Genomic DNA, 12,799 nt, shown 5'->3' on the forward strand with positions numbered 1-12,799 from the left:
TCAGTTTCATGCCACTTAAAATTATAATACCCATCTATTAGCAGATGCAAGCTCGACTCTCTGAAAGGCCACCAGCGTCCATTGCAATCAATGTTCGCACATGGAGCTCTCCACATGCTGCAGACGTCAAGTTAAGCCTTTTTATGGTGGTTACTTTTGGACTTCCTACAATTAGACTTTGGAAACATTCACACACGTGTGTGTGTGTTACTATCTGAGAGAAAGGGACGTTCCCCCCCCCCCCCCCTATGAAACAGGTAGGCAGTCTGAACCTTTTTTGTAATCCAATGACTTAACAATCTATCCAGTAAAAAAATAGATGAGTCAAGGACTGAAAATTGAATTACAAAATATTTTTGTTTTACATTTTATGAGTCCCAATAGACTGTATTTACTGAGATAATAGTACATGCTCTTAAGGGCCTGTCACACTAAGCGATATCGCTATAACGTCACTGGTTTTTGTGACGTTACAGCGATATCGCTATGTCTGATACTTACCTCCGACCGCTCCCCCGCTTGTTATCGCTGATCGCGTGAGAACGTCCTGGACCGTTTCTCGTCGTCAGCTTCCTGCTGTGACGACGAGCGACACGTGGACGCGGGCGGGAGGACGTCAGGATCGCCTCATCTGACAGGTAAGTAGCGACCCCCGACCCCTGCGATGTCGCTGGTGAGATCTGCATGTGTGGCAGCTCACTAGCGACCACTTAGCGGTGCACCAGCGATCCTGACCGCGTCATATCGCTGGTCGGGATCGCTGGTGCATCGCTAAGTGTGACAGTACCTTAAGTCTCGCACAAGCATAATGATGCCTCCACTATTCTTCACTGTTGGTACAGTTTTCTTTTGTTGCTGCGCGATGTTGACTTTTCACCAAACATAACTTTTGTTATTATGGCCAGAGTTCAACCTTGGTCTATTAGTACATAACCCTTTTTCCACATACTTTTGGCAGACTTGATGTAGTTTTTGAAAAACAAACCCGGGCTTGGATGATTTTCTTCTTTAAAGGCTTCTGTCTTGCCACCTTACCCCACAGACTAGACAGTATTCCGGAGATTGCTGTCACATGCAGTACACAACCAGTACTTGCTAGAATTTCCTACAGCCCCTTTAATGTTGCTGTAGGCCTTTTGGAAGCCTACTCAACCAATTTTCTTATCTTTTCAGCAATTTTTTGAGGGCGTCCCAATTCTAGGTAAGGTCACCGTTTTGCCAAGTTTAAGCCACTTACTGATGACCATCTTCACTGTAGTCCGTGCCAAATATAATGCCCTAGAGATGTTTTTCTACCCTTCTCCTAACTGATAACTTTCCACACTTCGATCCCTTTGCTGTATTGTAAGCTTTTTACAGATCATGGCTGTTGCTATAAAATGAAACTAAATGTCAGGGAAATCCTACTCGAATAGTTAGATTTTATATGGGGTTAATCAGAATCACTGTAAAAGATAACCGTGTACAGTCCACTTGAATGACATAAATAACAAAAAATTCTCATAAAAAATGCAGCCTTACTCACCAGCATCAGGTCACATTACCAATGCACTAGCAGGATGCAGCAGAACTATAAGAGGGTGTAAATACTTATACAGCCAGAATGTCTATTATTTTATTTTCCCCTTCAAAATGATTTTTGTTCTCAATGGACTTGTACAGATTATTGGTGAAGGTGGAAAAAGCTCTGAAATGTTTATTCTTGGTATGATTTTTTTTTTTTGTTGTTTTTGGACACTACAAAAACCTGGCATTTTTACAGGGGTGTCTAGACTTTTTATATCCACTGTATGTAATGGCACAGCATATTCCATACAGAGAGGTCCAGTAATAAATACACTATGCCGTATTTATATATACTGTATTTTTATTCATTTTATTTTTTTATAATTGAAACCCTTTAACGTTGCAGTTAGAGGTTTGGATAAACGGCCGCATTGAATGAATCCACTCAATATTTAAATGGAAGTGAGGAAGAAGAGTGGTCTTCACTTTAACACGTTTGCTATGACAACAGGGCTCTTGTTCCAAGCCTTAGCGATTAAACCTGAGTGATCGGATAGCAGCATACATTGTGTGCCAGCTTGTGCAGTACAAGGAAAGAAGAGGGGCAGCTGTCCTTCAGGTGGCTCCGGGGGTGACCTATTCATCTACAGAGAATGGGAAGAAATCTGGGACGTGACCAGGGGAATACTCTATACAATGGAGGTTTATTTGGGCTAAGGGCAAAACTGACACATGACTGCAATGCACAGATGAATTTTGTTTTGTTGAATTGGTGTTCATATTGGTGAAAAGGGCATTGAAGTAAGTTGTTTAACAGGGATATGTCACCAGGTAGCGCTTGTCATGTGCGGGCAACCGTTACCCACCTCTCTAATCCTCTTAATGCACTCTATGGCAGGTTGTTAGGCTGTGATCTCTTGGACACTCAGACAAGCTCCAGGAGGGTGATTTTACCCGAACGTCACAATGCCTGCCGACAGATTCCTTCTATAGATGTTATATTTTCATCTGTCTGCTTAGTAGATTAGTGACCCCTGTATTTCGGCTCTTTTTGCATGGGGCAAACCGGAGCCCAGTACTTGGAATTGGTGGGGGGCTCAGCGGTCATGCATTTATAATTCAACCCCTTTTAGCATTATTCATTTCTCTAGGAAGGGTCTCGGACACTTAGATGGTGTTGATATTTAATAAATTATCCTTTTTTTTTTTTTTTTTTTTTCCTCTGTACACACACACACTGTTCAAAAAAAATAAAGGGAATGCTATAACATAGGATGTGGTATTTTAGTGTACCCTTTATTTTTTTGAGATATATATAATATACACACCATATATATATACACGTATGTGTGTGTGTATGTGTATATATATGTGTGTGTGTGTGTGTGTGTGTGTGTGTATATATATATCTATTGTGTGTGTGTGTGTGTGTGTGTGTATATATATATATATATATATATATATATATATATATATATATATATATATAATCTGTTGGGCTTGAATCCCACCTTGACCAGTCTGGGTAGGTGTGAGGACCCCAGACTTCGCTACATACATACACACGATAGAGATATATATATATATATATATATATATATATCGTGTGTATGTATGTAGCGAAGTCTGGGGTCCTCACACCTACCCAGACTGGTCAAGGTGGGATTCAAGCCCAACAGAAATATTCCACCTGGAATTTTGCAAGCACCTTCTCCAAGTCCATCGGAGCACCTCCAACAGTGCCGGCCGGGCCGAGCTGGGCACTGTTCTAAAGAGGTCACTGTCATTCCGGGCTCACCTACGTAGGAGCAATCCAAGCTCCCATCACCATAAAGCCCTGACACATGTAGGTGAGACAGAAAAACCAGGACCCTCGGAACAGCTCCCCCAAACCCAACCTGACCAGAACACCAATCACAGCAACCTGACAAAAGCCGGAATCAGGAAGATGGTAGACGAAGGCCAGGAGAGGTACATAAGTGACTGGAAGAACGACATCATCAGCTCACAGAAACTGACCATGTACCGGAGTCTACAGAGAGACTACAGACTGGCCCAGACCCCAGAGACTGCAAGATCCTGAGTCGGTATAGACTCAGTGCCCACAGTCTGGCCATCGAATCCGGCCGACACAGGCAGAGCTACAAGCCCAGGGAGGAAAGACTGTGCCAACACTGTGACCAGGAGGTCCTGGAGGATGAGACCCACTTCCTCCTACACTGCCCCAAATACTCAGCAGTGAGGGACACTCACTTCAGGAGACTCTCGCATCTCTTCCCGGATTTCATCACCATGGAGGAGGAAGAGAAAACATATATCCTGCTGGGGGAAGAAGAGAGAGCAGTGGAGATTGCAGCGCAATATGTGAGCGAATGTCATAGACTGCGAGAAAGATAGTCATGATATGCCATGGACTTCTATGGCCCCCATCCTGGATCTGCCCCATCCACCTTTCCTACAGCCCCTACCCAATATCCCTACAGTCCCTATCCCTATTCCCTTTTGTACACTTGCTTTGGCAAAACTAATGTGTATTTAGTCCTGCCAATAAAGCTTCTTTGAATCTTGAATGAATGTGTGTATATATAATATATATCGGTGTGTGTATGTGTGTGTGTGTGTATATATATATATATATATATATATACATATACACACACACACTTTTAGGATGTGGAGAATGTACATGTTCGTTTTCTCCATCATGAATTATGCACTTCCTGTGTGATGGGGGAGGTGTAATCGTAGCGCTGCTCCTTGGCTTTCTATATGTATAATTTAGTAGTCTTTTATAAATTGCAGGTTTTATTTATATAATATTTAGAGTGGTTGAGGCTTTTCTTGATTTTTAACATGATTTGCTTTATTGTTTTTGTGCATAATGTAGGCTGCGTGATCAGAATTCAGTGAACGGTCCAATGTGTAATGTGTGCAGCCTAATGTCACATTAAAGGTGCATTTACACTACATGAGTTATCGGGAACGAACGTTCCTAGATGCGCTTTTTTTCTCGCTAATCATGCAGTGTATGGGGAGCCAGCCATCCGCCGAATGAGTAAAATGCTCAATTGCTGGTTGAAATGATCTTTTTACTTGTTTTAAAAGACCCGTCGTTTTTGGCAGCAGATTGTTCTGTACGCTAATAATTCCACTGTTCTGGGCAGCACGTGTCCTGTTCACACAAAATGACTCATTGTAGCCTATCGGCTGGTGTAAACCTGGCTTTAAGGTGTGTGCACACAACGTCTTTAAGATGTCAAAACTTCCCCCAATATTCACCTAGGCAACGTCACTTCAGGGAAAGGCAGTGATCCAATGCCCCCAGCCTTTGACCTGTAGAACTATTGTGCCATTTATCACAAATCGTATTAAACATTGAAGGGGTAGGCAAATGGCCCTCTTCACAGAGTGGAGAACAGGCTCTCTAGTGCCCCCTAATGAGAGTAGCAGTGATATGTCAGTATTGACTCTTTAAGAAGTTTTCCATGCGGCTGGAGATAGACAGCAAATGAGAATCTTCATCAGTGCAAGGCAGGCGAAGGGTAGGCTGGGTGAGAGGTCTTCCATGGGCATGTCTATGGGGTGTGTGTATATATGTGTGTAATATATATATATAGCATTAAAGGATCTCTACTTCAGATAGGTGAAGCTAAAAATCCTGTTGTTTTCCGTGAAGGGGTGATATCATATTTTATTTCCTTGGGGGAGTATTGCATGGCCTTGTAACTGCCCCCTACCTCCCATAAGAAAGGGTAGGAAACAGTGTGAATGTGAAATGTAGTTATCGTTATTGTTCCCATATCTTCATGATGGGCCATAAACATTCGATGGGTAGTAGGAGGACTCTGCACCCCTACCAACCAGTTTGGAATAGAGGAGTCTATAAGTACAGTATTTGCAACATTAGCATGGGACCTTCCTGTGCAAGAAGAATAAAAAAGCATATACAGACTGGGAGGAATAGGGCTAAGCAACAGCACATGTGAAAAACACTTGGGTATACTAATAGATCACAGACTGAACATGAGTCAACAGTGTGATGCAGCAGCAAAAAAGGCAAATGCATTTCTGGGACGTATTAACAGAAGCATACAGTCTTGATCATGTGAAGTCATTATTGCGCTCTACTCTTTGGTCAGACCTCATCTGGAATACTGTGTCCAGTTTTGGGCACCACATTTTAAAAAAGACATCAACAAACTGGAGCAAGTTCAGAGAAGAGCGACCAGAATGGTGACTGGTCTGCAAACCCTGTCTTATGAGGAAAGGTTGCAGGATTTGGGAATGTTCAGCTTGCACAAGAGAAGACTGAGAGGAGACTTAATAGCTGTCTAGAAATATCTCAAGGGCTGTCACATTGTAGAAGGATCATCTTTATTCTCATTTGCACAAGGAAAGACAAGAAGCAATGGGATGAAACTGAATGGGAGGAGACACAGATTAGATATTCGAAAAAGCTTTTTGACAGTGAGTGGAACAGGCTGCCACGAGAGGTGGCGAGTTCTTTCAATGGAAGTCTTCAAAGAGAGGCTGGACAGACATCTGTGTGGGATGATTTAGTGAATCCTGCTTTGAGCAGGTGTTAAACCAGATGACCCAGGTGGTCCCATCCAATTCGACCAGGCGTACCTGTCAAAGATTTTTACAAAATTGTTTTTACCATGCAGAAAATTCTGCAGATGGACACAATGGAGATAAGATTAGCCCCTTAAACAGCTAAAAATAAATGATGGCAGTTATGTGTAAAATGCACATTCAAAGAACAACTTATTGCCCAGATGGAGCTTGTTGGACTTTTTTTTTCTTTTGCTGGGGGACGTGACCATCCATTTTGGAGGTACAATTTTTCTTGAATCTGCGGTGATACAAGTGCATTGATATACTATATGGTTTAGCTCACATTTGCACCAAACTTTCATTGAGCGGTTATTTTCCTGACGCTTACAAATAATATAATGATGGGGAAACGGCTCCGTCCGTTGTTACTTGCTCTTTGGTCTGGTTATAGACTGTCCTATGGCAGAATATAGTTTTCCGGACTTTGCTGCAGCTTATTTATACCTCTGCATTACTATTACTTTATGATCTGTCAGTGTTTCTGAAAATTGGTTCTGATGAATTAGAGAATGTTTTCTGTGGTCACAAATCAGAGAACCCCCCCCAAAACTGTGAAGCTGCTGATAATATACAGCTTGGGGGTGAGTGTGTACATCTGACTTGTTTTATTTCCTATGTTGTTTGTCAATAAATAGCTTTTTCAGAAAGGTCCAAAACTGAAGGTTCTGAAAGTGACGTGTCCTACAGAAGTTGCGTGGATCCAGATCACACAATGTGAATAGTGGCAAATACATGGAAGTCTGAGGATAAGTAGGCTTAGTAATTACCGTATATTGAGGTCGGGTGCATCCTGAAGAGTTTTGAGCCCAGATTACAGGTGGATACGACTGGTCATTCCTCCTTCTAGTTTTTGTATGGAACATATTTGCTTCTACCTTCTTGGTAAACTTCAATGAACAGGTCTGAAAATACTGTGATAAATGTGTTTTATACTGCGCTTGATGACGGTGTGCCAAGCAGAGGTGGGTTTGAGAAGTAACTGAGTCTTGTAGGGTTGTCCAGATGTGTGGGCTTGTGCCAAATATGAGCAATCTGTCCAGGCATTTAGTATTTCACTGGTAATCGGAGGAACCAAACATCACAAAGGGGACTATTACTGTAATTGCTTCAGTCGCTATTCAGACTGAGCAGTTTTGTATGATTTTTCAATAACCGCTTATTTTCATAAGTGTTTACACAATATGTGAAAAAGGACAATAATGTGACTTATAATCAGACCCATTGTAAAGAAGGTGAAAATGTGGCTGTACAACCGTGGCTCCTGCATCATGTGTAGTTTGCTGTTACTGGAAAAATGGCATTTTTTTGCTTTATGGTTATTTTAGCCCTTCTGGACCAGAACCGGATCTAGCAGCAGGAAAAGCCTGGCATCCATGTGGGTACACTGGAGGAGAGCGTATTTCTTACCCCCACCTCATGTCCTGTGGTGGAGGTCCACTCTGAGAACTGATCTTCCTTCTACCATTCCCTAACCAGCCTGGTAAAAGCAGCTGTCCACTGACCTGGAAAGAGCCCTGAGGACCATGTAGAGGTCAGTGTCAGGAAGCACTAGTAAAGCTGAGCTTCATTGTAATTTACAGGTTTAGGCCACTTGCCCTTTTTTTGTTCTGGTTCACACAACGGTCACATTTTAGCATCCATAATATGGCGACCTGACCTCAGGACTTATGACCTGAACTAACGGCATTATTAGGCCTATGATCGTATGAGTTCATCTTGGTGGACTTGCATTTATATTAGGATTTGTGGCGATAATAAATACATCTTAGGCCCTGTGCACACGGTGCAGATTCTGTGCAGTTCTGCAGCAGACTTGGCCCTGCAGAACTGCAGCAGAACTGCACGTGATGTACAGTACCATTTTTAAGGCTATGTAAAACAAAAACCGCTGTGCACATGCTGCAGATTTGGTGCTGAATAAAAAGAAGCAGCATGTCGCTTCTTTTGTGCGGTTTTGGTGCAGTTTTCCACCTGCTCCATTATAGAAATCTGCAGGTGAAAACTGCAGGGGAAATCCGCACAAAAACTGCAGTAAATCTGCACGTAAAACGCAGGACATTTTACCTGCAGATTTAGCAAAATCTGCTTGGAAAATTCCACAGCAGAATCCGCACCGTGTGCACACAGCCTTAGCATGACCAGACTTCCTTGATGACCATTGCATGGAGTTGTAGACAGGTGTATGCTGATCACTGGGATGAGTCCTTGATTTCATGCTTCTGGATGTTTGTCATTTGAGGTCTTCATGAATGGCTGAGCGGTTTTGCGTGTCTTGGCTGTCACTCCATGTCTCCGTATAAATCTGGCCATTATAGCTGCACTCCTTCCATGACTCCTCATCCAGCTGTCTGCTGATCTAGGGGCACATTCTCATTTTTCCTCTTTATTCGTTGCACTCCCACAAACAGGAGAGCAGACATCCATCTGCAGGCCGTAGCACTGGCCTCCCTCTCGGACAGCATGATTGAATCTGATGTGTCAGGAATGAAATTATCTATTGCTATGAGCCAGCACAAAGATGTTATGTTTGGCATCAGTGTTGGTGGTCAACCTCTGGTGACCCCGCACTCCCACTCCGCCAGGCTGGGTGTAGGCGGGGGAGGAGGGTGCCAGAGAAGATGCTAGAATGTCACCGCTGCGGACTCCTCATTGTATGACATCTAGTTTGTGGGGTAACATTAGACTTTGTCCCACCTTTTATTATTTGTGTTTTAAGGCACGTAGGAAGAAATTTAAGGCCTCCTCTGGTTTAGATAGCACTGGGGTTTAGCTCACAGTGGTTGAGAGAGTTTAACAAAAAAAAAGCCAGTAATGGCTGTTACGGAAATTCTCAACTGGAAGGCTCAATCTTTCCAGCTTTCTTTGTGGATCTCCCCATAGACTTTAAACTGAGGGAAAATCAATATTTAACATGTATTTTCCTGGTTACCAGGCAGGCAATAAGCTGTATGTGCCAAGAGTGGCGGCTAGAAGAGTCCGCCTGTCGGTGAATGAGTTAAGTTCCCTCTTAACTTTTACATTTACTTGGCATATAAATATTTGAATAAAAAATGAAATATTCATGATGCGTCTTGCCCTAAAAATGTCACAGAAGTCAGAAAGACAGGCCAATGAAGCGTGACAGCGCTTCTAACCAACGTTGTGTAGATTGCTTGTCATTGCCTTGTCTCCTGCTGGTAAAAGAAAGTTGATCTTGTTTTTTTCTGATACTTTGTATTTAATAGGGGAAATACTAGAAGTTTCTATTATGGCTATGGACTGTAATATCAAATATTGGCTATCCACTGCACTGGATGGCACTGCTCGTGTCAGCTCCGATTTAGAAACCCTTTCATACCAGGTTAAAGCGTACCTGTCATTTACAAGTGACTTGGAATAAGCAGTCCTGTGTGTACATGGGGAATAACCATTTCTGTCCAGTATAGGCCTTAAATCCTGCTTTTTCCACCAGTTTTCCACTCTGCAGACTCAAACTCTTAATTTTCAATTCTCTCGGAGCTAGTGAGTGAACACTACAGGTGATGTCTTCCATACACTTCACACAGATCTAATCTTGCTTTTTTTCTGTGTAGCACACACATGGACGCATGAGCAGCATGGAAAATATTATGCAACAGTAATAAGCAGTGTTGCTGTGAAACCAGCGCTGTGGCGTAAAATTGCAAGAAACTGCAGCACATTCTATGTCAGCCTGCTCTCTCACGTTGCTGAACACGTCTCACTCCTGTCTCATCCTCTCTATAGAGTTTTATAGGCAATGTAAACTCAATGATCTGGCAGCTTTTCATAGGTTGCAGATTTGCGCTGTTTTTCAGAGTAGAAGATGAGTTTAGGAAGTAGGGGACATACAAGGCAAGAAGTTGCTCAAAAGTGGAAAAAGAAAGCATTTCTCTCTGTTAAAGGATACTTTGTGATATATTTTTATCATGTGCAAAATTTGTTGGAATGACCGCAACCATTTAAACTGTATTTGATTGGATGAATTAGGTTAATTTGCTGACACACCTATTGGGAAAATTGCAGTGTAACAGGGCAAAAGGTGTTTGTTTTTTTTTTTTTTAAATGTCTACATACTATAAAAAAGTTTTACATTTGGAGCAACCTAATCTGAGAAATGTTCTAAGCAGCATGTGGTTGTACAGAGCTTGCTGGGGGCACTAGCAGTCATATGGGAATGTCTCCTATACCAAGAGGGTTATAATATAAAGAAATCCATAATCCTGGAGTCACCTCTAGTTATTCTAGTGTCATCATGACATTCACTTAGTGCTTTGATTTTTCCTGACATTGGGGCGGATTTTTCAATTCCTAATATTTAGGCTGTATAGACTATAGATGGTGGCTCACGCTGGGTGGTAAGTGTGTGGTGTATCCTTGAACGCTTTTTTTTTTTTTTTTCTAAAGGCATCCATACATATTACAGTAAAGTCAGCCTATATCGAACAGTCTGTGTATGGGAGCCTGTATGGGAGGACCGAGAAGGATCCAGCCAGTGGAATTATGATGGCTGACCAGTTTGCTTGGTGGATAAGCCGCTGCCAGAGGGGTGTCGTGTTGGCTCGTTCATGGAGATCAGAGGAGCACTTGGCCGAGCATTGATGCGTTGGAGAGTCTGGAGAGAGCTGTTGGCCAAATGATCATTCAACCCACAACTTTCTAATGTGTATATCGCCCTATTGGGGGGCTTTCTTCGTTCCCACCTTTTGTGTACATTTATGGAGTAGTTTTGGGCACTTTAGGGCACCCCCATTTCCTTTAAACCAAACCTCTTTTGTGATAAACCATGTCTTGTGGAATGAACTGAAAAGTGTCTATATCACATAATGAATAGGTCCCACACATCCAATTTTTATGGCAATTTTTGGAAAGCTTTTCAGTAGGTGCAATCACTTGCCTCATTTAATGATTAGAGATTTCAGAAAATGGAAATGTCAGCTAGACCTCTTGGTGGAACTTGAGTGACTTTGGTGAATCATAGAATCATAGAATGGTAGAGTTGGAAGGGACCTCCTGGGCCATCTGGTCCAACCCCCTGCTCAAAGCAGGATTCGCTAAATCATCCCAGTCAGATGTCTGTCCAGCCTCTGTTTGAAGACTTCCATTGAAGGAGAACTCACCACTTCTCGTGGCAGCTTGTTCCACACATTGATTACTCTAACTGTCAAAAAGTTTTTTCTAATATCTAATCTGTGTCTCCTCCCATTCAGTTTCATCCCATTGCTTCTAGTCTTTCCTTGTGCAAATGAGAATAAAGTTGATCCTTCTACAATGTGACAGCCCTTTAGATATTTGTAGACAGCTATTAAGTCTCCTCTCAGTCTTCTCTTTTGCAAACTAAACATTCCCAAATCCTGCAACCTTTCCTCATAAGACAGGGTTTGCAGACCGGTCACCATTCTGGTCGCTCTTTTCTGAACTTGCTCCAGTTTGTTGATGTCTTTTTTAAAATGTGGTGCCCAAAACTGGACACACTATTCCAGATGAGGTCTGACCAAAGAGGAGTAGAGGGAAATAATGACTTCACTTGATCTAGACTGTATGCTTCTGTTAATACATCCTAGAATTGCATTTGCCTTTTTTGCTGCTGCATCACACTGTTGACTCATATTCAGTCTGTGATCTATTAGTATACCCAAGTCTTTTTCACATGTGCTGTCACTTAGCCCTATTCCTCCCATTCTATATATGCTTTTTTCATTTTTATTGCTCAGATGTAGTACTTTGCATTTCTCCCTGTTAAAAACCATTCTGTTAGTTGCTGCCCACTTCTCCAGTTTATTTATATCTTTTTGAATCCTCTCTCTCTCTTCTCTAGTATTAGCTATCCCTCCTAGCTTTGTGTCATCAGCAAATTTAATCAGTTTACCCTCAATTCCTTCATCTAAATCGTTGATAAAGATGTTGAACAATACAGGGCCCAGGACAGAGCCCTGTGGTACCCCACTTGAGACATTCTTCCAACTGGATGTACAGCCATTTACGACCACTTTTTGGGTCCGATCACTAAGCCAGTTATGAATCCACCTAACAGTTGCCTTGTCCATCCCATACTTAGTCATTTTTTCAATAAGGATTGTATGAGAGACTTTGTCAAATGCTTTGCTGAAGTCAAGATATACTATATCTACAGCATTTCCTTGATCCACCCAATCAGTGATACCGTCATAGAAGGAAATTAAGTTAGTCTGACATGACTTATTAGCTACAAACCCATGCTGACTCTGTTTAATCACTTCATTCTTATCCAGGCATTGACATACATGTTGTTTAATAATTTGTTCAAAGATCTTTCCTGGTATAGAAGTCAGACTCACCGGCCTATAGTTGCCTGGGTCCACCTTCTTCCCCTTTTTGAAGATAGGAACAACATTTGCTCTTCTCCAGTCTTCTGGCACTTCTCCTGTTCTCCAAGAATTTTCAAAGATTATGGAGAGGGGTTCAAAAATTTCTTCTGCTATCTCCTTCAGTACTCTGGGGTGTAATTCATCTGGACCTGGAGACTTGAATTCATTTAGGTTAGCTAAGTGTTTCCTCACTATCTTTCTGTTTATAGATATCCTGGATTTTTCTACTCCCTTAATAGGACAGTGAATAACAGTTGATGTTACATTTCCTTTCTGAGAGAAAACAGATGCAAAATAGGAATTTAAAAGTTCGGCCTTCTCAACATCCTGTC

General features: G+C 42.0%; 1 protein-coding gene across 10 annotated transcripts in view; it reads left to right on the top strand.

The window, feature by feature from the left end:
- RAPGEF2 (Rap guanine nucleotide exchange factor 2) overlaps positions 1-12,799 on the top strand; it is a 246,659-nt gene that overhangs the window by 25,103 nt on the left and 208,757 nt on the right. The window lies entirely within an intron of this gene.

The sequence above is a fragment of the Dendrobates tinctorius genome, unplaced genomic scaffold (assembly GCF_039654945.1).
Source record: "Dendrobates tinctorius isolate UK_male_01 unplaced genomic scaffold, ASM3965494v1 ptg000008l, whole genome shotgun sequence".
Lineage (NCBI taxonomy): Eukaryota > Metazoa > Chordata > Amphibia > Anura > Dendrobatidae > Dendrobates > Dendrobates tinctorius.